The 24041-nt window shown below is 48.7% G+C and overlaps 1 protein-coding gene across 3 annotated transcripts in view; it reads left to right on the top strand.

Annotated features, from left to right (window-relative positions):
• Positions 1-24041, top strand: part of KIF20B (kinesin family member 20B) — a 2369321-nt gene that overhangs the window by 980603 nt on the left and 1364677 nt on the right. The gene's annotated exons all lie outside the window — the stretch shown is intronic.

Raw genomic sequence — 24041 nt, 5'->3', positions numbered from 1 at the left:
TTATATGGGTTCTCAATCTTTAGCTTTTTATATATTGCCCTCCAGGCTCTACAAATCACAGGGTCAAACTCACATGAATCTTTGTGTCTTGTGTCAAAAATAACCGATCTGATATCTGCGGGCGCAGTGGTGTATTCCTCTAGCCACGTGTGAGGTGGGTTATCCGTATCATCATACCAGTATTTCGCAAATTGCGCCTGTGCCACTAAGTAATAGAGCTTGAAGTCTGGCGCTGCGATTCCCCCTGTTTCATACGGGTCTGACATTTTTTCCCAGCTAATCCTAGCCGCTTTCCCACTCCAGATAAAAGACACTGCCATGGATCTAAGTCTGGAGAAGAATTCCCTTCCCGGCCATATAGGGAGGTTTACGAATAGATAAAATAGTTTAGGAAGGACAATCGTTTTGAGTAGTGCAATTCTACCGTGGAGTGAAATTGGAAGGTTCCTCCAGACTTGTAGCTTGGTATTGAGTGTTTGTAGCGCTTGTTCGTGATTGTCATTGTAGAGAGTCTGTCTACTACCGGAGACCAGTACACCCAGATATCGAATGTGTCGTTCTGACCATCTAAGGCCGCACGCCTGTGCAGGGCACCTTGTGGAGGGGGTAAGGGGGAACAGGAGTTGTTCACTGTATATCCGGAGTACTCTGCAAATTCACTAATGTCTACCATGATGGGGCCTAAGTTCTGGTCTGGTTCGTGCACATACAACAATGTGTCGTCCGCGTACAAAGATATTATTTGGGTGGCTGCCTGCAACGTGATACCCCTATTTATATGCTTCAATCGATCCGCCGCTGCCATGTGCTCAATTATGAGAGCAAACAGGATGGGGGAAAAGGGACACCCCTGTCTGGTACCTCTACCCAGCTCGAACAATCTAGATATGGTTTTATTTGTGCATAATTTCGCACCGGGGGCAGTATATAGCAACCTGACATAGCTAACAAAGCAGGGCCCCACACCAAACGCTTCAAGGACCAGAAAGAGGTACTCCCAGGAAACAGAATCAAACCCTTTCTCGGCGTTCAGTGACACCGCGATCACCTGTTTACTCGGGTTTATATGTGCCATTATGCCGAATAACCTGCGCAGATTCAGGGCAGTAGACCTTCGGGGGATAAATCCGCTTTGATCTGCGTGCACCAGCGTAGGTGTTATGGGTAACATCCGGTTTGCTAACACTTTTGCAAAGATCTTTGCATCCACATTCATTAAGGATAAGGGCCTATAGGACGACACATCTTGCGGTCTGGGTTTAGGCAACACAGTGATTATGGCCTCGCGCAACGTTGCGGGCAGAGTTTGCTTCCCCAGGGCTTCCTCCTACATTTCTAGCAGCACCGGGACCAGCTCCTCCCGGAATTCTTTATAAAATTCAGCGCTCAGCCCGTCTGAGCCCGACGCCCTGCCAGGTGTGAGCTCCTTGATTGCATCGGTCAGTTCCTCTGCCGTAATGGGTTGCTCTAATACCAATTTACTCTCCTCCGGGAATCTGGGGAGGCCTAGCGTGGCGAGATAGTTTCTAATCTCGACAGGGGATTTCTTGTCCCTGTTCGCATAGAAGTTTTTATAAAATCTAACACATTCATTGTTTATTCCCTGTTCACTAGTGATAGTTTCATTTTGTGGTGTTTGGATAGCAGCGATCGGAGTAGACTGTTTTTCAGTTTTAACAAGGTTGGCCAGCAGTTTCCCTGCCTTATTACGCTCCCCATACCTGCGTGCCCGCATAGGGGCTGCCACATACTGTACTTCTCTTACTGCCAGCTGGTCAAACTCTCGGAGTAGCTTGTTTATTCTGGCAAGGGTGTCCTCGCCATGTGTAAGACTATAGGTTTCTTCCAATTCTTTCAGGTCCTTTTCCACCCCCTCCAATTCATGACGTACACCCCTCAAAAGGCCAGTGGCCTTGGATATCAAGTTCCCTCTAACCCAAACCTTGAATGCCTTCCAAACTGATGTGTCTACCGACCCGACGTTGTCCGTGAGGAAATTAGCAATTTCTTCGTGTAGTGACTCGACTACGCTGGGATCTTTTAGTATGTCTCTGGGCATCCTCCATCTGAACATAGGTCTAGGGGCATCATTCAGAGTGACCTCCAATATCACCAGGGAGTGATCAGAGAGCGTGCAGGGAAGAATTTCGCAATTTTGCAGCGCATGCGCGATGCCTGCAGATATAAACCAATAATCTATTCGCAACTCGCTGTCGTGCACCGAAGAGTAGAATGTATATCGCCTGCTAGTTGGGTAGAGTACTCTCCAGGCATCGAGTAGGGACAATTGAGACAGAATTTGCTTTAATATCAATGTTGCCCTAGGGGGTGGTCTGGGTATCACGGCAGATCTATCAAGGGCCGGGTCAAGTGCCATGTTGAAGTCCCCCCACCCCAAACAATGGTAGATGTATCATGCTTACTAAGAATCTCCAACATATTAAGGTAAAAGTCTGGGTCATCCAGGTTGGGGCCATAGGTGTTCACCAGGGTTATTTGTCTACCCGATACCTCCCCCCAGACCAGCACGTACCTGCCCATCGGATCCACAATATGGCCCTTGGCGAGAAATCCCAGCGAGTGATATATTAGGGTGCAAACCCCCCTGGACTGCGAGGAGTAATTTGTATAATAACGCAATTTGCCCCATTTTGCCAACACCTGCTCATTCACAATGCTCATTGCGTGTGTCTCTTGTAACATTAGGACTTGTGGCCCATGTCTGGTGACGTAGTTACCAACTTTCCTGGCCTCCATTGGGTTATTTAGTCCTCGGACATTCCATGTAATCAGTCTTATCCTTAACCCATCACCTATTTTTTATGCACATACGGTGTAATACACTGTGATAGCCATAAGTATGTAAATTACCAGCATTTGAGTAGCACCAGCGTCCACGAGACCACTTTTCAATCACCCCAAACCTCCCAACAATATGTAACCTTAAACTCCCAGTTCTGCGTACCCTGCCCCAAGCTCCAAATTCGCCTGGGCGGTCACAGTAGCATGCTCCCTCCCCAGACTCCAACTCGTCTAGGCAGTTGCAATTACACAAAACTTCCCCATTTTCCCTTCCCTCCACCCACATCATCTGCCCCAACTTGACGAACCCTGATAACAGTAAGGAACATTCCTGAGGGTGCTTCGTTGCCGTCCTGAGTCATCCCTTGGACGCCCACGTAGGAGGTGCTATGGCCCGGTGGGCAACGGATCTCGGTCCAGATCAGCTGTGTTGACTTTTTAAAATATACTCATTGTTGCTGCAGGGAAGTTATAGTGTTATCCATCTACCGCGTCCCCTCTTCCCTCGTCGGGATTCGGTCTCGCATTCTGGTCTCTTGCCGGGTACCCTGGGAGGCAGCGGGATGGAGGCTTCCACTTACGCCATGGCTTCGGCAGGGTTTTCAAAGAAGTGGGCTCTTCCTCCGTGTTGGATTCTCATTTTCGCGGGGAAGATTAGGGCATAGGGAACATTACGAAGCCGCAGTTGCTTTTTGACCATCTCATTGGACCTGCGTTGCGTTTGAATGGTCGCCGAAAAATCCGGATATAAATGAATTCTGTTTTCATCAAAGTGCAGTGTCCCTTTTTCTCTGGACAGTCGTATCGTATCCCTGTCTCTATAGTTTAAAAGGCATGCAATGATGGTGCGGGGCGAGGCGCCTGGGTACGATGATTTCTTTTGAAAAGGAAGTGGCTTGAGAGGGATTCTGTCCCAAGGACTGATTTCAGCAGATCTTCCACCTGTCTTTCCATGGAGCCTTTGCCAAACTTCTCCGACACCCCAACAATACGAATGTTATTTCTACGGGACCTAGATTCAGGGTCCTCGCACTTGCTCTGGGTCTTGCGGAGTTCGGTCTGGAGTAGGGCTATATCCCGGCCATGCTGCGAAATCGCATCTTCATTGGAGCTTATCCTGGTTTCTGCTTCCGAAATGCGCGCGCTCTCCTTTTCCACTTGCGCCTTCAGGGTGCCAATTGTCGCCACTATATCGTCCAACTTGATGTTGACAGCCAGGAACCCATTTTGCACAATTGTTGCCAGGCGATCCAAAGGGTCTGCGACTCGATTCTCAGATGTGTGCGCCGCTCCTCCCGGCGCCACCTGTGGCAGGGAGCTAGCGAAGGAGTCCATTGGGCCGGTCTTCCCCCTGCTGCCTTCTTCTCAGTGCGACCCATTAGACAAGGTTACCACTTCCAGAACGGATTGTGCTCTCCCACGTATATATGGTTGCTACACCGGCACACAGTAGCGGCTCCCAATAGGTATATTATAGGGTAATGGCGCGGCCTCTGGTCAGTGACCCCGCCCGGGGTGCGCTTCAGTATAGGTGGAGGGTTGGGACCCTTCTCGCCCCTGATGAACACTTTTCCCAGAGGTGTAGTTGTCACCCCCTCGCAGTACCAACGTGAGCACTGCCCACGGCCTAAGGGGAAGCTGCCAGCGTGTAATCCACCAAATTCCTTTCTGTCCTCCAATGTTGTGGTGGCTACCCGGTTCTTAACGCCTTTTGTCGCGTCTCTCCACCCTCTGCCGGAAGTACTGCGCCTGCTCCGTTGCCAGCCCCCTCACCATTACCTTGTGACACTGACGCCTTCAAGCCCCCCGCCTCACATATATCCGATGTTCAGGTGCCCAGTTGAGGTGTTAGGCCGGTATGTGGGCAAATGTAGAATGGCTCTTATGCCCCTACCACTCCTCTATCAGGGCGCACTGTAATACGAACAAGTGCAGGTTACTTCAAGTCCACTTCCCTTCACTGGGATTCCAGTCGCCCGCTTCCATCTGCTAATCCGTGGGGAATGGGTGAGCTAAGCAGGGGCACACCGTGTCTCCCGACCAGCCCACGTAGGTCCAGTCAGCGCCCCTCCTGCAGCGCGCCTCTCACCGTCTGCAGCGCTGTGGCGGCAAGCCGTTTAGCCTCCAGGGGCCCCTCCTGCAGTGCTGCCATGTTAAGCTCCCTTTGTGGGGACCTAGGGGCAGCCGTCCCCTGCCTTGCTCCCTCTCGGGTCCTGGCTGGTCAAAACAGCAGGGCTCCCCACACACACACCCCTCTTTCCCCCCGGCGGTCCACTTACTTCTCCAGCGACGCCACCGCTGGGCTTCCGCCACGGGGGGGGAAATCAGGGACAGGGGGGCGCGTGTTTCCCTCACGGCGCGTCTCTGGGCACACTCCTGGTCTTTCCCCTCCTCTTCGGACCCGCCGTGTATGTGTTGCTGTCGGATCACAGATCAGGCGGCGGGATGGGGAACGGAGCGCCGCAGTCCCCAGGCAGCCTCAGTGTTAGCGGGCCACCCCTCCCCCTCACAGCCTGCCCGACGTTGCCAGGTCCGGGCTCGTGCATCGACTGCGTGGAGCCCTCGAGCGGCCTCTTCACAGCTCGCCAGGCGCTGCAGTTTCACAGATGGATTTCTCTGTTGTTCTGGGGCCGGCGAGTCCTGTTCTTGCAGGGCACCTCCTCCAGACCTTCCCCAACGGTATCTTAAAACAGATTTCCAAACAGCTGAAGCCTGGAAGGATATTTTATGCACAAGGATTTCAACCGAGTCGGAGCTCTCCACCTAGGTGGCCATCTTCAGACGTGCGCAGCAGCGCCCCCCTGTAATCGTATTTCTGATGATTGTATCTGCTTAGATACACATGCGCCCACCCTTCCTCCCCTCACTCACGCAGACTATAAGGCTCCCTCTTGGCAGGAAATAAACAACCGGTGAGACCTCAACACGTGAGGGATTTTTGGTACACTACACGTCACTTTAGGGATAGTGTTTATTTTTGCATTTTTTGGTGTTAGTCATGCCCATGTCGACATCCCTTTCAATCTTCGAAAAAAAGATGCAATACTCTGCGATTACCACTAGATGACAGACTTTGCTAAGGAGAGTGGGCTTGCTCTCCCAATCTGAGTTAGAGGGTCGTAAACCTGAACCTCAGGAGCCTGAACCTTCATGCTTGTGTACTGATAGGCTGAGATGCAAGGATTGGGACTTGTACGACGTCCTCAATGTGGTACTTTCATCACAGAGGCTCACTACAAAATCCATGTATGCCTGCAGGTGGTGTACATTTTTGATTTGGCGCCGAGAGAGGGACCTGCATCATTTATCCTGTCCTCTGTCCCCTGTGTTGGATTTTCTGGTTTCATTGGCCTAGCCAGTCCTGCAGTTTGGCATTGTGAAGGGCTACTTTGCCGCAATTTCAGTGTTCACCAGGTCCCCAGAACGGGGATCATTTTTCAGTCCTCACTGTTATGCAGGTTCTCCGTGGGTTGATTTAACCAGTTTCCTCCCCACCAGTTTGTGGTTTTTGGCGTGGGATTTGAATTTAATTTTAATATTTCTCATGGGCGCTCCGTTTGAGCCCCTTCATGTTCTATTAGATTGCTCACCCTTAAGGTTGTTTTCCTGGTTGCCATCAATTCTGTGAGACCAGTGAGTGAGCTCCTGGGATTGTCTGTTTTACCTCCTTATTTGTTTTTTTCCACTAAGAGAAGGTGACCTTGAGAGTAAGGCCCTCTTCTCTGCCGAAGGTGGTGTTGGATTTCCATCTCTCAGAAGATCCATCTTCCTGTGGTTTGTCCTCAGCCTCACCCTTTCAAGATTGAGGAATGATTACATCGGCTAGACCCACCACAGCCCTTTTACATCTATTGTAATAGAAAGGCTGGAAAAGAGGGCCAGTTGTTTGTTGGTTACACTGGTGCTTGTGCTGGCAGGGCTGTGACCAAACGGTCCAGATGAAATATTCTTTCCATTTTAGAGTGCTACGATCTGGCTGGGAAGGGTGTACCTGAGGGTATCGGAGCTCATTCTACAAAAGGAGTTGAATCCACCTCTACCCTGCTTAGGTGTCCCTGTCCTGGATTTCTGCCAGGTGGCAACGTGGGCGTCATTTCACACGTTTGCTAAGCATTATTTCTTGGATTCCCTTGCAGCCCAGGATTCCCGGTTTGGTAGGTCAGTCCTCCAGATATTTCTGGTTTAGGTGGCGTTGTTGCTCTCTCCTCCAGGTTCACATACTGCTTAGGCATGAGGAATCCGTTGGTGGAAGAACACATTACTTGCTTCTTTGTAATGTTCTTTCTGATTGATGTCCCTCCCACAGTTTCCTCATCACCCCCCCCCACGACCTTTTTGCCTCTCTTGCGTGCAGTTTGAGTACTAGGGGGAAAAAGGGAGGAAATGGGGTCAGGGGGTGGGTGTGGGATTGAGATATATGGGGCGCGGAGAAGTCAGATGGAGCCATGCTCCGCCCCATGGTGGCATAATGGTTTCCAGAAAACAGTTGTGCTGGACTAGGGTTATCCTAGATGTGGGATGAGTATCCATCAAAAAGAACATTACCAAGAGGTATGTCATTTGTTCTTGTGGATGTTCCTTCCACAGATTCTTCAACGCCCTCCCAATCTGATGTACTTGGCAGATATATAGTACATCTTGGGGTCTGTGGTCCCTCCGCTTCAGAGTACTAGGGGAACTTCGAGTGTGGCACCTTAACATATAGTGGCCCTGAATTCCTATCTGGTGCAGTGGGCATAGAGGCGTTGAGTGGAGCTGACGCAGAAATGCACTGCGTGCTCTAATAGTAATATTTCAGTGAGCAGCTGCGTTCGGAGGTAGAGCTCCTAGATTACAAATCTGTGGGAGGAACACTAGAGGGGAAAGTTATTTGCTCTTTGCAGGTCTCTGAAAAAGTAGCTCTATTTTCTGGAGTGGTTGAGTTTAAGATGTGGTATGAAAATTGGCTTTTGTAGAGTTGATGCTCGGGGTGGATTGAGGCTCGTCACTGACAGGGTAACCTCAATGGTTTTTCCGAAAAGACAGGTGAGCAGCCTTACCATTTTGAAAAGTATTTCAGTGGCACAAGGCCCACCAGTGCGCGGCCGATTCCAGAGTTGTGCCTTCCCTCGACTGCCTCAGTGACATGGGCTGGAATTCAGCTCAAGGCCTGCTGTGCTGTGGAGCCAGTCAGTCTCTGTCATATGGCCAGCAACTGAGTCTGCTTTGGAGCCTATTGTATAGACTGCGCCAAAGAGGCGTCCCGTTTAGACTGGGAAGCCCCCACACTGCATATGAGGTCGAGGATGATAATTTGTAAAATGCTTACGCTTGGAGTAAACACAAAGGGAAAAAGCCAAGTACACAGTAAAGTTCAGTTTAAAAAAACAAAAAAAGGTTCTTCAACCAGTAGTAGAGATAAGGGCTTCTTTGCTTCTTCCGCAATGTTCAGAACCTAAGAGGTAGTTCTCCTGCTCTTGGTTTTTCCAACCCCCATCAACACCAAGGTACTGCCTCTCTTCTTCTGGGTACCATAAGCATAAATCTTTAAAAAGTCAAGAGGTTGTCTTCGCACACTTGATGTTTCAAAAACTCAGTTAATACCATGGTTCGGCCTCCCTTCCCCTAGATACAAGATGGAACAATGTTCACAAAACCAAGAGTTTGTTTTGTCACTCTTGGTGTTTCAAAGCTTGGTCAATACCAAGGTACTACTTTCTGCCCCCTGGATACCAGATGCACAAATATTCACGAGGCCAAGATGTAGTTCCTATTCTCCTGGCTTTCCACCTACTCCACAGGACCTGGTGGTATGACTCTCTTTTCCTGGTTACTATACATATAACAGTTCACCCAAAATTGGGTGCGAGTCCCTTGCCTGATATACTCCCCTGCCAGGACTTGGATTACTACTCTCTTTGATATATTTGGGTGCGTTTCCCAGACTCACAATCTTCTTTCCCGGTATACCCTCCAGCCAGGACTTTAGTAACTCTTTCATACACTTATCAGCAATACCAAGGAGTGATAATTCCCATCGCCTGGTCACAATGTTCGCACTGCCAGAAGCTGCTTTACCTCCCTGGGCCCTTCAGTGCCTCTCAGCAACATCAGGGGAATGACTCCCCATACCCTGGTTACAATATTCACACATGTCTTGTGTCCTTTAAATGTATACTTTCACTAGCGATACCACCTGGCTTTGCCCGGGTCTGTAGCTGACATGCACATGGGGGTCTGCTATAGCCTTGTGTATGTTTTATTGTCATAACTTCCTATTATTGAAAAATCTGCAATCTCCCGAAAGCGCCTATATTGATGGCACGGAACTGGACCCCGCTCCACCCCTGGGCAGGGGGAATGGGTGGGGTTGGTCAAATTTCACCATCACCAGTACACCCCAGACTGGTGTGCCGACCGTGGGCCAAAGTTTGGTGTCGGGTCGATGTCCCTCGAAGGCCTCCGTCGAGGGCAACATAACCGGATGTTATAAATAGGGTGCATGGCCTCAATTCCGTTTTTTCCCCAAACGTGTTTGCTTACGAGACTTAGCGCGCCTTGTGTATTCCTAGTGAATGTCTTCTTTGACCCATCCGACTTCGCGGTCTGGCTTCAAGACTTGCCGATACTGCAAGTCTAAGAAGTTGATTAAGGACCTGCATCTCATTTCTTTGTGGTGCCTGGGCGAGAGTCATGACACAGACGACTGTTGCCAGTCGCTGACTGCTAAGGCCTTGCGGGAGCGTAAGGGGAAGTTACAGGTAGGTAGGGGTTCCAAACCCAGTAAATCCCGTAAAGCTGCTAAAGGGATTTCCACTCGCGATTAGAGGGGAGACTCTCCTTGTTGGAAAGGTGTCCCGGGATCTCGGTCCCAGAGTGGTTCTCGCCATTCGTCGTCCTCGTCTCGGCATTCCAGGAAGTGCCGTCACCAGTAGCCTTTTCCGTCCTCGGAGGATGGTGCCGCGAGTAAAGGGGCTTGTCCTACGAAGTCCTCAACTCTGGAGGAATGGGTAGCCTTCAGGGTGCAGATGCTGGCAATTTTTTTATCCCAGGGCACAGTTCCGTCCACATATTTGGAAGAAGCTGGCAGGGAACAGTCTCGGTCTGTGGCCCGTGTGCCTTGGGCTCGGGTCCTCGGCACGATTCTTATCGATCGGGAACCTTCGAGGTCCCGTTTAGACGAGTTTCAGGTTGATCGCCAGAGACGTGCTTCCAGATCTCGGTCCTCGTCCCCGGCGAGACAGCAGAAATCTGGTAAGGGATCGAAGCCGAAGCTTTGCCTTGACACCAGCCCTCGGCGCCGTTGTCGACCCCGAAGCCGTCAACTCCGGAGCCGTCGACGCCCGAGACTCCTTCTGGACCTTTTTGCCTGAATTTGCTGATGGAGATCCCTGGTACTGTGGATCCTCCAAGGAAGGTTACTTCCAAGTCTGTGAGGCCTGTTAAGGATTCCAGACCCTCTTCTGTCACGAGGCAGGAGTTTTTTCTTCCTCTGCATGATCTCGATGAGGAGAGGTCAGATTTGGAATTTGACCCTGTTGAGCCTGATGTGGCTTCTGTCTTTTCCGGTGACAGTCAGTTGGAAGAGTTAGGTCAATCTCTTCATGATGCCAGTGGCTTGGACACTTCTCCTGAGGTGGAGTTTGACAGGCCTGGGGCTCATGCGGAATCATCCTACAGGAGACTGATGGCTAGGGTCACTGAGTGTCTTGGTTGGTCTAGTCCTCCGGAAGCTTTTGTTCGGGATGACTTGACTGATATTCTGGATCAAGGTCCGTCCTCTGACCCGGTGTTACCTTTTCATTTGATGTTGCATAAAAAAGTGGCGGCTGCTTGGCAGACACTGGAATCTCTTCCGGCAGTTAACAAATCGTTAACTAAAAAATACTGTCCTTCCAGTAGCGTCCCCAGCTACCTTTCATCTCACCCCCGAGAGTTTGGTGGTTCAGGCGGCTACGGCCACCTCGAGGCAATCTGCGTACTCTACCATCCCTCCGGATAGGTACGACAAAGAATGGTTGGGCACGAAAGGTATTTTCTTCTGGGAGTATGGCGCTGAAGTCAGCCAACTCGACTTGTGACTTAGCAAGATTTTCACGCACTCTGTGGAATTGTTACACCAGCGGCTTAGCATGATCCCGAAGGGGAAGAAATGGTTGGGTTCCTTGCTCTCATGCAAGATGGCAAGGATGCCATGTGTTAATTCCTTCAGTCTGGATTGGACACGGCTGACAATGTTAGCTAGTCCATGGCTGCGAGCACCGTTAAACACAGATTTGCGTGGTTGCGGAAGTCTGGTTTTGCTCCGGATGTGCAAGCCAGTCTTTTGAACATGCCTTTTGATGGCGCACATTTGTTTGGCAGCAAGGCTGACAAGAGCCTTCAGAGGTTGCAGACCTCAAAAGCTGCGGCTAAATCTTTGAACGCAGCTGTGCGTCAACCTTTGCCTTTTCGTCATAGGGGACAGCAGTGGAGGGGACGTTCCTTTTGTTACTACTCTGCTTTTGGTATGAGAGGAGCCACCAGTGAAAGGGGCCAGCGAAAATGTACCTGTGGTAGTAGGGGAAATAGGGATGCCAAAGCCACTCAGGCAGCTGCCTCTTTGCCTTCAGGCGCTGCCGCAGCCGCTCCAAAACCAGCATGAGGCCATGTTCCATTGTTCGCCGGTTGGGGGCAGACTGTCTCAGCATCTCGAAGAATGGCGAGCTATTACTTCAGATGCGTGGGTTCTGGATACAACAGCCCACAGCTACTGCCTTCCCTTCCTCAAGCAGCCTCACGACAATCCACTGGGGAATCTCTCTTTGAAGCTTCTGGATCTGCTCCTTGTGCAGGAAATCTTGACCCTTCTGGAGAAAGGCGGTATTCAACTGGTGCCTGTAGCGGAGAGGAACAAGGAATGGTATTCCCCATATTCTTTGATTCCAAAGAAAGACTGGGGATTGAGACCGATCTTGGATTTGCGTTGGTTGAAGAAACTGCTCAGGAAGGACAAGTTCAAGATGGTCACTCTTTCTCAGGTCCTCCAGGCCCTTTGACCTCAGGATTGGTTGGTGTCTGTGGACCTACATGATGCTTACTTTCATGTGCCGATTCATCCCAAGCACAGAGTACCTGAGATTTGCGGCACGCAGCTCGCACTTTCAGTTTCGGGTCGTGCCATTTGGATTGACCTCCGCCCGAGTGTTTTCACCAAGCTAATAGTGGTGGTGGCAGCGTATCTCAGGCGAGGGGGGGATTCACGTCTATCCCTACCTGGACGATCCGTGCTCGTTCTCCTGAGCAAGCGACGGATCATCTCTGTCTCCCCTGTTGCTCCCTCCACAAGCTGGGCTTCTCCCTCAATTTGAAGAAGTTGCATCTGACACCTTCCCAACAGCTCCAGTACATTGAGGCTGTGTTGGACACGTCCTTGGGGGAAGTAATTGCCTCCCAAGGTGAGGGCTCATCACATTGTGCAGATGGTGGACAGGTTTCAACATGCGCAGCGTCTCCCGGCTTTCAAATTCTTAAGGTTGCTTGGCCTCATGGCATCCTGCATTTTTCTGGTTCCAGAGGCCAGGCTGAGGATGAGATCCCTGCAATGGGTCCTCAAGATGCAGTGGTCACAATTCTCAGGCAAGATGTCGGATCCCGTTCAGATTTTACTCTCGGTCTCCCAGGATATTCTGTGGTGGGCCAACGAAGGGAACCTGATGAAGGGGGAGCCGTATTGGCAGCCGTGGCCGGATGTGACTGTAGTGACGGCCCCTTCCCTCACAGGATGGGGAGCTCATGCTGACTATTTGACCGCCAGTGGTCGTGGGTCTCCGTTGGAGTCCAAACTCCACATCAACCTGTTAGAGCTGAGGGCCATCAGGCTGGCCGTGAAGGCTTTTCTGCCGTCTGTGCGGGGCAAGAGTGTCCTGATCATGACGGACAACACATTGGCCATGCATTACCTCAAAAAAAAGGGGGGGGGGTGAGGATACGGTCACTCCTGTTGTGCAGAGAGGCGATGCAGCTCTGGTTCTGGACAATCCAGCAGGGAATATCACTCTTGGCAGTTCATCTGGCCGGAGAGGAGAATGAGGCGGCGGATGCTCTGAGCAGGCAGAGCACGTCCTCTCTCGAGTGGGAGTTGGTTCAGGAAGTCCTTCTGGAGATGTCCGCCCTTTTGGGAACCCCACAAGTGGATCTCTTCGCGACCAGTGCCAACTGGAAATGCGAGAGATTCTGCTCAAAGGAATTTCCTCCAAGAGGAGCCTTGGGAGATGCATTTGTCACGGATTGGTCATTCCTACTTCAGTACACATTTCCTCGGGTCCCCGTCATTCCTCAAGTATTAAGGAGGTTGTAGAGGTTCGGATCCCACATGATCCTCATTGCTCCGGATTGGGCCAGGAGAGCGTGGTACCCGGACCTTCTAGAAAAGTCCATCTGTCCTCCACGGATCACTCTCACTCTCTCTCTCTCTCTCACATATGCAGTACCCTTTGGGAACACCACACACAATTAAGACTACAAGTGACAGTACAAATTCACCTTTGGTACTAGCCTGTACTACACAGTTAAAGTGGTAGCAGTGGCTGAGCAGCCAGACTTATCTCAAGAGTAAGTGAGCAGTATCAAATAGTTACACAAAGGACAGCAATTACTATGATTCAGGCAAACACAGACTCAAGGTTTTCAAGTAAGATACTTTTCAGTTGTATAACATTTCACTATTCTAAGCAGTTAAAAATCACTTTTAATACACCAGACAAGTTAATGTCACAAAATGAAGTGGGAGCAAAATGGCACTCCAGCAACTTAAAATGGAGGGAAAGACCAAGTTAATAGAAAATGAACCACACCAACAGGTAAGTACTCAGGGCAATTGAACAAGAGGAACTTCAATGATAGAATCAGGTTAAAAAGCCTTAGGGCCAAAGTCAATAGGAGAAAAGTCTTTTGCTCAAGATCACACAGTTCAGGGTAGTTCGCGGTAAAGTTCCTGCCACGGATTCCGGACAAGGTTGGTTGGTAGAAAAGTTAGTTCAAAGAGAAGGACAAGCCCTCAGTTTGGAGAAAGATTTCAAACACTTTCACCGCTGTTGAACGAAACGAGCAACCGGACTTGCACAGTACTTTAAAACGGAGAGGGAGCTGTAGCTGAGGCGGACGTTCCTGGTAGTTCCTGCAGGCTCTCACTGTTCCTGAAGCTACTGTCAGAATGATCAGAAGTAGGAAGACTGGAGGGTCCTGCGCTACCCAGGGAAGAAACCAGCAGTAGAGCAAAGCAACAAATAAAAGGTGCGTTCCTTAAAACCCAAGCAGGGTCCGACCTTCCTGGCTCTCGGCTCACTGTAGCTCTGTACAGCAAATTCGACCAGAAGAGGGGTCCTGGCTTGCAGTTTGGGCGAACTGGTTGGTCCCACCAGCTCAAGGGAAGAAGTTTCCTGGAGGATCTTCTGTCGTCGGATTCTGAAGATTCGGACCTGCAGCAGGACTTCGCTGGGCGGGTCAGTCATGGTAGGGGTCCTCTTCCATCAGCTCCTCGTAGGTTCTTTCGTTCCAATGGCGACTCTGCCTTTCCAGTCCCAGAGGCCTGCTTTTTATGCAGCTTTCCCCCATTCAAACAGCCTGGTTGTCAATCACAGAGCAGGCTGGCTGTCCTGGCAAGGACAGTCACCCAGCCAATCAAACGGGAGTGCGACTTGGGTTACCAAGGGAACCCATGGCAGGGGTCCTAAAACCCCTCCCTCACGTCCTGCCTACCCAGACTTTCAGGCGCCTTAAGGAGGGCTTCTGTGCAGAAGCCTGCGAAAAGACGGCGAACAAAGGGACCAAACCTGTTTTGGCACGCATAGCAAAACACGAGAGACATTTACAAAAAGAAATGGCTAACAAACCCAGCCGGAACCGTAATAAAATATATATGGTCAAGCGGATTTATGTTTGAGGCTAATATATAGCCTAAAACAATACCATGGTTATTTCAGATGACAGCGGTATAAAAAATAGGGTAGATACCACTGCCACCAGCCAAGTCTTGATGTAAAGGGAGCTAAACAAGGCAAAAAGAGACACATACAAAAAGGGATAAGAATGAACCCTTCCCAATACTCCATGTAAGATGGTTTGTACTGGGTCTGTGGTTTAAAGTGACTATGATAAAGTTAATGGCAACTTTACCTTTTCTGGGGGACAGTAGTCGGCCCCAGAAAATGGAGTCGGTGGGAAGTCGCAAAGACAACCCTGTGTCACTGCACTGAAGGTGCTGTGTAACACGCATGGAAAAATGAGGCAATGGAGTAGGTGAGGCTCCATTGCCCAAGATCACACAAAAAGTAGAAATGTACTCTGCAAAACACATGCAAGAGTGGGAAAAAGGCTCACACTCTTACCAGGTGAAAAAAAAAATCCTAGAAATCCAGCAAAGCTGCTGAGGGACTCATTAGGTAAGGTAAATCAGCCATTTATGAGAATTCTCCTTAACATTCGCCGCTCCCAGACTAAGGGACAGGAGGATTTAATATACTCTTGGATGAATCTCTACCTCTAGTCGGTTAAAACATCCTATAAAGACAATCCGCATTTTGGTGGTGATATCCTGCTCTGCGCTCAATGGTAAAATCAAACCCTTGCAGGCAGATTGACCATCTTAGAAGTTTTGGGTTCTCCCCTTTCATTTGCATTAACCATCTCAAGGGTTGGTGGTCTGTCTGAATCGCAAAGGTAGATCCATACAAGTATGGTCTAAACCTCTTCAGAGTTCACACAACGGCAAAACATTCACGCTCTATGGTTGCCCACCTTGTTTCTGGTTCCTTCAGTTTCCTACTGATTAAGCAAATGGTGTGCTCCCTACCTTTCTCATCCAGTTGACTAAGGAGTGCACCTATACCTACATTGGAGGCATCTGTCTGCAAAATGAAGGGTTGGTGGTAATCAGGAGCTCTTGGGACTGGAGCTTGACAAAGGGCTTTCTTCAGGTTTTCAAAGGCATGAGAGCACTCCTCATTCCATCTAACCTTTTTTAGGGAATTTTGGAGAGATCATCACATTCAAGGCAGAAGCTATGGACCCATAGTTCTCTATGAAATTCCTGTAGTACCCAGTGAGATCTAGGAAAGCTTAGTTTGGTTTTAGTAGTAGTGGTCCAGTTCTGCACAGCTTGTACTTTGCTGGGCAATGGCCTTATTTCTCCTCCTCCTTCCTCATGACCAAGGTAGACCACTTCACTCTGACTAATTTGACATTTGCTTGCCTTTATGGTCAGATGGGCCTGCTCAAGAGCCTGCAAAACATTTCCCAGGTGATCAATATGTTCTTTCCATGTAGGGCTGAACATTGCAATGTCATCCAAGTATGCCATGCAGAAGTCCTCCATCCCATTCATAACTTGATTAACCATCCTTTGAAATGTAGCAGGTGCATTTTTTAGTCCAAAAGGTATAACCTTAAACTGGTAGAGGCCTGCTGGGGTGGAGAATGCAGTTTTCTCCTTGGCATGGTCTCAGTGCTATTTGCCAGTAGCCTGAGTTTAGGTCAAATGTACTGAGGTACATAGCTGAACCAAGTCTATCCACCAGTTCATCTGTCCTTCGCAAAGGATGGGCATCAGTCTTAGTGACTGCATTTAGAGCTCTATAGTCCACACATAATCTCAATTCCTTGGATCCTGCCTTTGGTACTAGAACAACTGGACTAGACCATGGACTCGCAGAGGCCTCTATAACCCCGAGATCAAGCATCTTGTTGGCCTCTCCTTTGATGTGGGATCTCACATGTTCTGACATTCTGTAACATCTGCTTTTCACAGGTAAACCGTCACCAGTGAGAATATCATGCTGGCCCCATGGGGTCAAGCCTGGTGATAGTGAAAACAGGGAGGCAAACGGATTCAACAGAACTTTGCACTCCTCCTGTTGTTCAGAAGTCAGATGAGAAGATAGATTAACTTTTATCTTTTCATCTAAAGGTTGGCCTCTGAGGAGGTCACGTAGAGGTTCACTCTTGTCTTTCTCTTGAGCTGAAGCTAGAAGCAGAGCTCCTACTTCTGGTCTCGAGACATAAGCCTTTAAACGGTTGGTGTGAAAGACTCTGGGAGCCTCCTTAGGTCTGCCTAAGTCCACCAAAGTGTTGACCTCTCCAAGTTTGCCCACAACCTTGAAGGGTCCTATCCACTTGTCCTGCAAGGCCCTCTGCCTTGTTGGCACCATAACTAATACAAGCTGGTCTTGAGTAAACTCAACCATGCTGGCCTTCTGGTCATGCCAATGTTTGACCAGAGCCTGACCTGCTTTCAAGTTATCAATTGCTTCTGCCATCATGTGTGACATTCTCCTCCGGAGACCTATCACATAGTCACTCTGACTGGCTTGGGGGAAGGAGCACTCTCCAACCCCTCCTTGATCAGGACCAATGGACATCTGACTGGATGGCCATAGAGAAGTTCGAAGGGACTGTAACCTACTCCCTCCTGAAGGACTTCTCTATATGCAAAGAGAAGGCATGGCAGTAGAAGGTCCCGCTTTCTTTTATGGGGTATTTCTAAAGCATCTATCATGCTCTTTCGATTAAACCTCTCTACCAGTCCATTTGTCTGTGGATGGTAGGCTGTAGACAACTTGTGACACCACAGGTTTTCCACATGGCTTGCATGTAGTGGGACATAAAATTGGATCCCCCGTCGGATATCACTTCCTTAGGAAACCCTACTCTGGTAAAAATACCAAGTAGAGCCTTAGCGACAGCCTGAGCTGTAACAGTTCTCATAGGTATGGCTTCTGGGGATCTTGTTGTAACGCTCACCTGATTCCCGTAGAGGCGCCGGTCTTGACTGGGCGTATACCGTATCTTCAAAGGTGATGTGTAACACACGGCTGGCTCTTTGGGCTGGACCTCTGTGCACTGTATGTCTGACTCGAAGGGTAAGGTGTCTGCAGATAGAAAATATGGGATTAATGAACTGGGTTATTGAATGTCTCTCTCTTCTTCCCTTTCTCTTCTCCTGTAGAACCCCAAAGGTTAACGCGCTCACCTTAGGTAAGTGAACGCCGTGCTCTCCATCTGCTTCGGGGCAGGGTGCTGTAACCAGTTTCTTCACTGGATAAAGGGAGCAGGCCTCTTGACTTCAGAGGACTGCTGTCCGTCGTTTACTACACGAACGGTAAGTTTCGAGTAATTCTAATGTCTTTAAAAGTCTTTAGTAATGATGTCTCTTGTTTTGCAGGGTTCCGGCGATGGCGGATGACGGGCTGAAGTGAGTTGAAGATGGAGCCCGTGTGATGAATAGAAGCGCCTGGAAGCACGTAAGTAAGCGCTTGTTGCCTGCTTCACGATGCGCTCTAACTGTCTTTTTATTTTGCAGGTACAAGTTCGGAGCGGCTGCAGGGTGCCGGAATACCCACTGGGTTAGATGTGGAAAGGAGTAATGGCACGTGAGTATTAAAGTTCCCCAATGTCTTTAAACGCACCTTGTTTTGTCTTTCAGATGCGGGATGCAGCGCCGAAGGCCTCCGGAGCGTGCGAAGAGTTGGTAAGCTTTTGTCTTTCAGATGCTGGAATGCAGTGCGAAGACCTCCGGAGCGCACGAAGAGTAGGTAAGCCTTTGTCTTTCAGATGCCGGAATGCAGCGCGAGGCGTTGGTGACAGCCGATGGACCAGGTAAGTGAAGCGCTGTCACTGAAGACCGTAATGCTAACCTGTTCTTTCTTGTCTTTATAGTTGTTGCTGAAGACTGGATTCAGGATGGTAAGCCTTTTTCCTTAGGCCCAGGATCAGATGCAGAAGACGCGATGAGCGTTCTGCTGCAGAGGATGCAGAATAACGCAAAGCAAGATTCATCCATCGGGTGTGGTTTAAATAGCCTCCTGTAGTGCTTAGGTGTCTCCTTCCACAGCCACGCCTAGGTAAGAAAAGAGTTCCTGCTTTCCAGAAGAGTTCCAGTGTTCTGAACCTAGGGAGTGGCTCCTGCCCCACCCAACAGGAAAAGTAGTTCCAAACAGAAGAGGATCAGAGGCTCAACTGGCAGGCAAGTAAGCAGCATGGTCTGCTGCAGGTAAGTCCACCCAAGCATTATGAGCCCAGCGCTTTCAGCGCTGGGACTGGGCATATTTATGAGCCTGGTGCCACTGGCGCCAGGACTGGGTCCAAAAGGTCCCAATTGGGACTGGTTGGCACTCGGAACCTGGGTTATGGATCTGCTTCCAAGGGAGTTGGGAAAACCCTGACCTTTTGGAAGCAGAGATCATGACACTTGTAGCATGGTCCACTACAACCAGGATAAACCTGTTCCTTGAAGATGTGGGAGGGTCAAGAGTACTGTCAATGGCCACCCTCTCAAAAGCAACTCCCACCACTGGGAGAGGCACCAAGGGTACCACATTCTTGGCTCCACTCTTGCCAGAGGTTTGGCAAGTGTGACAACTCCTACAGAAGTTGTCAATTTCTGAACCCATCTTAGGCCAGTAGAAGTAGAGAGAGCCTTTCCTTGGTCTTTTTGAAACTCGAGTGACCAGCCAAAGGCATCTCATGGGCTAACTGTAGGAACTGGAGTCTGTTAGCAAGGGGAACTACAATTCTTTTGCCGTCCCCAGGGGTAGACTCAGTCGGTTCACTGTAGAAGAGGCCATATTCCCAGCTTAACCTGTACATTCCAACTTCTTGCCCATCAAGTTGGTTAGCAGCCTGTTGATGAAGACCTTCAAGAGTAGGACACTTTCTCTGTCATTTGCTGAAGTCCGCCCTGTTGGGTCCACCTTCTGCCAGTAAAGACTGCAGCTCAGGATGGTCAACAGGGTCAAGATCTCCAACTAAGACAATGTCTTCCTCCAGATCTGACTCTTCAGATACTGGTTCAACCACACAAGGTTGCACCTCACACTCTGCCTCAACAGGAGGAGGGATCACAGGTGTGATCTTGGACAATCTCGGTGATGTCCTTGTTGGTAGCACATGGGGTGCTGTCTGTCTTTTTCCTGGAGGTCTTGGGTTTCCCCTTTGCCTCTGTTTTCCTAGAAATTGCAGTGAGCAACTCCTGTGGAGTGGGAGTGATAGTTTCCTCTATCAACTCCTCTGGAGAGCCTCTCAAGGTTCTCTCCCTTGCAGGCATAGTGAGCTCCTGTTTCCTCTTACTGGGAGGACTCTGGGTGCTTGACACAACTCCAGGAGTTTTCAGGTCATTGCTGTTAGGAAGGATTCTCATCTTATGGCTAATTTCCTTTACCTATAGAGTCCCCCAGCAGCTTTGGGTTTGTTTTTTTCTCCTGCTAAGAGTGAGACTCTTTTTCCCACTCTTAGACATTTTTACTATGTGTCCTATGCTATTTTTGTGTTTAATGCCTATGGAGTTTCTCTCCCCTCCATAGGAACCATCTTTATGCACATGTGTTACACAGCATCCTCCGTGCAGTGACACAGGGGTGTCGTAGCGACCCCCAAACATAGACTCCATGCCCTGGGACTGACTACTGTCTCCCAGGGCATGTAAAGTCCCCATTGACTTAACTAGTCAATTTCTGTGAACAAAACAATTACAACCCATCTTACTATGGTGGTACTGGAAAGGGTTAATAGTTTTTCCCTTATGTTCATTTTCAAAAGGGTACCGTACAGTCCCTCTCTCAAAAGTTTCTGGCTGGTGGCAGTGGTTACTAGCAAAATATTCCACCGTGAATATTTTCCTATGGGATTTTCCCATTGTTCGAGGCTACCACTTTTTCTGACAGCCTCTAACATACCGCTGGTGTATTTTAATATTAACTTTACTCCGGTAGGTTTTATTTGCCAGAACTTTAATATAACTTCTTTCTTGTGTCTTTCTCTAAACTCCTAACCCAGGTCGGGGATCCTTTGTTCGTCCGTTTGGTGGGCTTCTGCCGAGAAGCCCTCCTTTTGGCGCCACTGAGTCTCGGGTGGGTCCATTGTGTGGGAGGGGGAGTAGGACCCCTGGACATGGTTGCCTCAGCAACCCATGTCGCACTCTATCCTGGTAGGCTGGAGGGTCTCCTGACAAGATGACCACTCCAGTTTGTGAGTGACAGCTAGACTGTATGAATGGGGATCTTTTTGCATAAAAGCAGGGTCCTGAGTACTGGAAGGGCAAGACGTTGCCACTGGAACGAAGAAGCCGAAGAGGAGAGAAGCCAAAGACATCTGCAACAACTGAACCACCGATGAAGCCCTGCTGCAGCGTCTCACCACTTTTCTCCACACGAAGAGAGATGATCTTCACCTGCAAGAGCCTTCTTCCCTTGAGCTGGTGGGGCCAACTAGTTTGCCAATCGCCTTCCCGGATCTGCCTTGGTCGAATCTCCCGTACCCTGTACTCGGAGGCCGGATAGACCGGCACCAGTCCACCCGGACCGCGATTTAAAGGAGCATACCTTTTATTCGTCGGGCAGCACTGCGTTGGTTTCATCCCTGGTTAGTGCAGTGACTCAAACCTTCCTCCACGCCGAGAGCCCCTCTTCCTCTGCTGGATCACCCGAACTGCAGGACCTTCCAGGAACAACCGCCACCGCAGGAGCCACTTCTTCATTTTAAAGGTACATTGTTCCACCAGGCTATCCTTTCTTCGCGGTGGCACTAAAGATCTTTTAAATACTTTACCTACCTGTTGGGTTGGCCGCCCCTCTCTCTTAACATTGTCTTTCAACTTCTGCATCCACCTTTTCAAAATCGTTAACCAAAGACTTGACTGCAGCTACAAGAACATTTCGCTCCTGGGCCCTTGACCTGCACCACTGACTCTGGCACAGGCCTACTGACTCTGGCTACATTTGTTAGAACTGCCTTCTTTAGATTGATTCTCAACTAGAACTGTGTTGATGCACCTACTTCTTATAACTACCTTTTTCTTCCCCTTTCTAAACCTTGTGAAATGCCATTTTGCTCAGTTTTCATTAAAGTATTGTCTATACTGATGCACTCTCTTGCTTAATCTGATTCACAAACTTATGGGAAGTGTTGCTAGGGTGTGTGAGAAGCTATTTCTATATAACTTGTACTTTCCCTCCCTTGTGAGAAATTGATAGAGCATCCCTTGTGTGTAGTTTTCACTGTGCCGTTTTGCTCAGTTTTCACTCTGGTTCACTTGGTCTACAATTTAACTAGGGAGTGTATATTTTTTCTGACTTATTTAACTTGCTTTAAGAATTGTGATAGATGTTTTTTTCTAGAAGTGTATAAAATAAATAAATAAATACATATATATATATACATATATATATATATATATATATATACTTTTTAATACAAAGCTTTGGTCAGTGTTTCCTTGTGCCATAGTACTTTAGGCCTATTGTGTAAACCCTGAATACTGCTCATCTCCCTCTTGAGATAAGTCTGACTGCTCAGCCACAGGTACCAACTAAATCTTTGTGGTACAGACTGATACCACTTGGTGAGACGTTTGGGTGCCTTAGCAACATCCTCCACCTTGAAAAATGATTCATCCACCACAGTTATGCTGGCTCCAGTGTCTCGGATAGCAGGGGTTTCCTGACCATTCACAAGAACACTATCTTTGTAATACTCTTTAGTATTATCTGGGATGGAATTATAGACCTCTAAATTCTGTTGTTCCCACAAGACCAGGGACACTAAAACACTAGCGGAGACTCTCATGGGTTCATCAGCCAGTAGGTGAAAGTTCCCACTTGCCATAGGTACCTCTTCCTCTGGGGAGAAGGCTAAGGAGACAGTGTGGACCCCTGAAGGTTTACCCTTACATCTGGGATCCTCTCTCACATGGTCAGTTGACCCACAAACATAACATTTCCCAAATGTTTTGATGAATGTGGGTTTGTTCTGACCTCCATCTGGTTTGGGTCCAGATGGTGCACTAGCCTGATTTGGTTTCCCTTATGTTGTTGTTTGTGGCCCTCTTTTGGATTGGACGTATTACAATTCTCCGTGTTGTCTTTCTTTGGCTGTTTTCCCCTCATCCTTTTGAGTAGCCCCAGAATCCTTGAGTAGCCCTGTTGGCACCCCACAAGTCAGAAGACTTAGCTAGTTTCTTTGGATCTATCTCGTTAGAATCAGCCACGTGCTGTCTGAGCTCAGGAGAGCAGACATCAAAAATAGACTCCAACATTACAAGATTTCTCATGCCTTCATAAGTGTTTACTCTGTAGCCTTTAATCCATCCATTTAAGTTTTCAAACATTCACATACCCAGGTAGTTCAAGGGGTACCATCATGCTTTTTGAGGGTCCTAAACCTCTTAATGTACTGAGAAGGGGTCTTCCCGAATCTAGCAATTAAAGCTAGCTTCACACACTCATAATCCATCCTATCCACCTCCCCCAACTCCATCACAACATCAGTTGCAACAGTGGGTAGCCTAGAGAAGAGCCAGGGAAGCAATTAATTCCCTGTAAGACTGTGAATACCATGTTATATTCAAACATTGGCAACAGTCAAAAATGTCAAGCTTAACCTCATACATACCCACAATTGCTTTAGGCAGGGGTCTCTTAGGACTGGAAGAGCGAGAAGACTCTGGGAAAGAAGCATTTTCAAGAGACCATCTTTTCATTTCAAGTTCATGATTCAACTCCATTTCTCTGAGTTTCAGTTCTTGAGCATTTAAACGTTTGAATTCCAGTTCAAGCCTAATTTTCTCTAGAGCAATTAATTCAGGGCGGAGTGTAGGACCTGTGGGGGTGCCAGTGGAAAAGGGTTGAGGTTGCTGAGCAGGCAAGGGGCCAGAATGACCTACATTAAGAGACATATCTACCTCTTCCAACTCATCAGTAACAGATACATCATCATCCTCAATACATTCCACATTTGCTAAGGATTCAGGCATTTGAGACCCACTCCCTAGACTTGGATTCTTTAACAACTTTTCAGTCTATTCAGACTTTTTGCCTTTGGCAGAGAGTTTCCTTTCTTTACACAGACTTCTTAGATAATCAGCAGTGTAGCTAAGGAGGGTCTCCTGAATGTAGCTTTCCATATCATACATGATTAATATTTCTTTTAGTGATGTTAGCCTTGTGGTTAGTTGATTCAAGGTAATAGCAGCACTCTAAGTGTAATTACTATTCTTTATCCTCACTGCTGTACACCAGTGTTAGGTAGAATTATATGCAGTACCCTTTGGGAACACCACACACAATTAAGACTGAAAGTGACAGTACAAAATCACCTTTGGTACAAGCCTGCACTACACAGTTAAAGTGGTAGTAGTGGCTGAGCAGCCAGACTTTTCTCAAGACTAAGTGAGCAGTATCAAATAGTTATACAAACAGCAATTACTATGATTCAGGCAAACACTGACTCAA

This window comes from Ambystoma mexicanum, chromosome 8 (genome assembly GCF_040938575.1).
Source record: "Ambystoma mexicanum isolate Mex_15411 chromosome 8, UKY_AmexF1_1, whole genome shotgun sequence".
In the NCBI taxonomy this organism is placed as follows: Eukaryota; Metazoa; Chordata; class Amphibia; order Caudata; family Ambystomatidae; genus Ambystoma; species Ambystoma mexicanum.
This window is presented reverse-complemented; position numbering and strand designations above follow the sequence as displayed.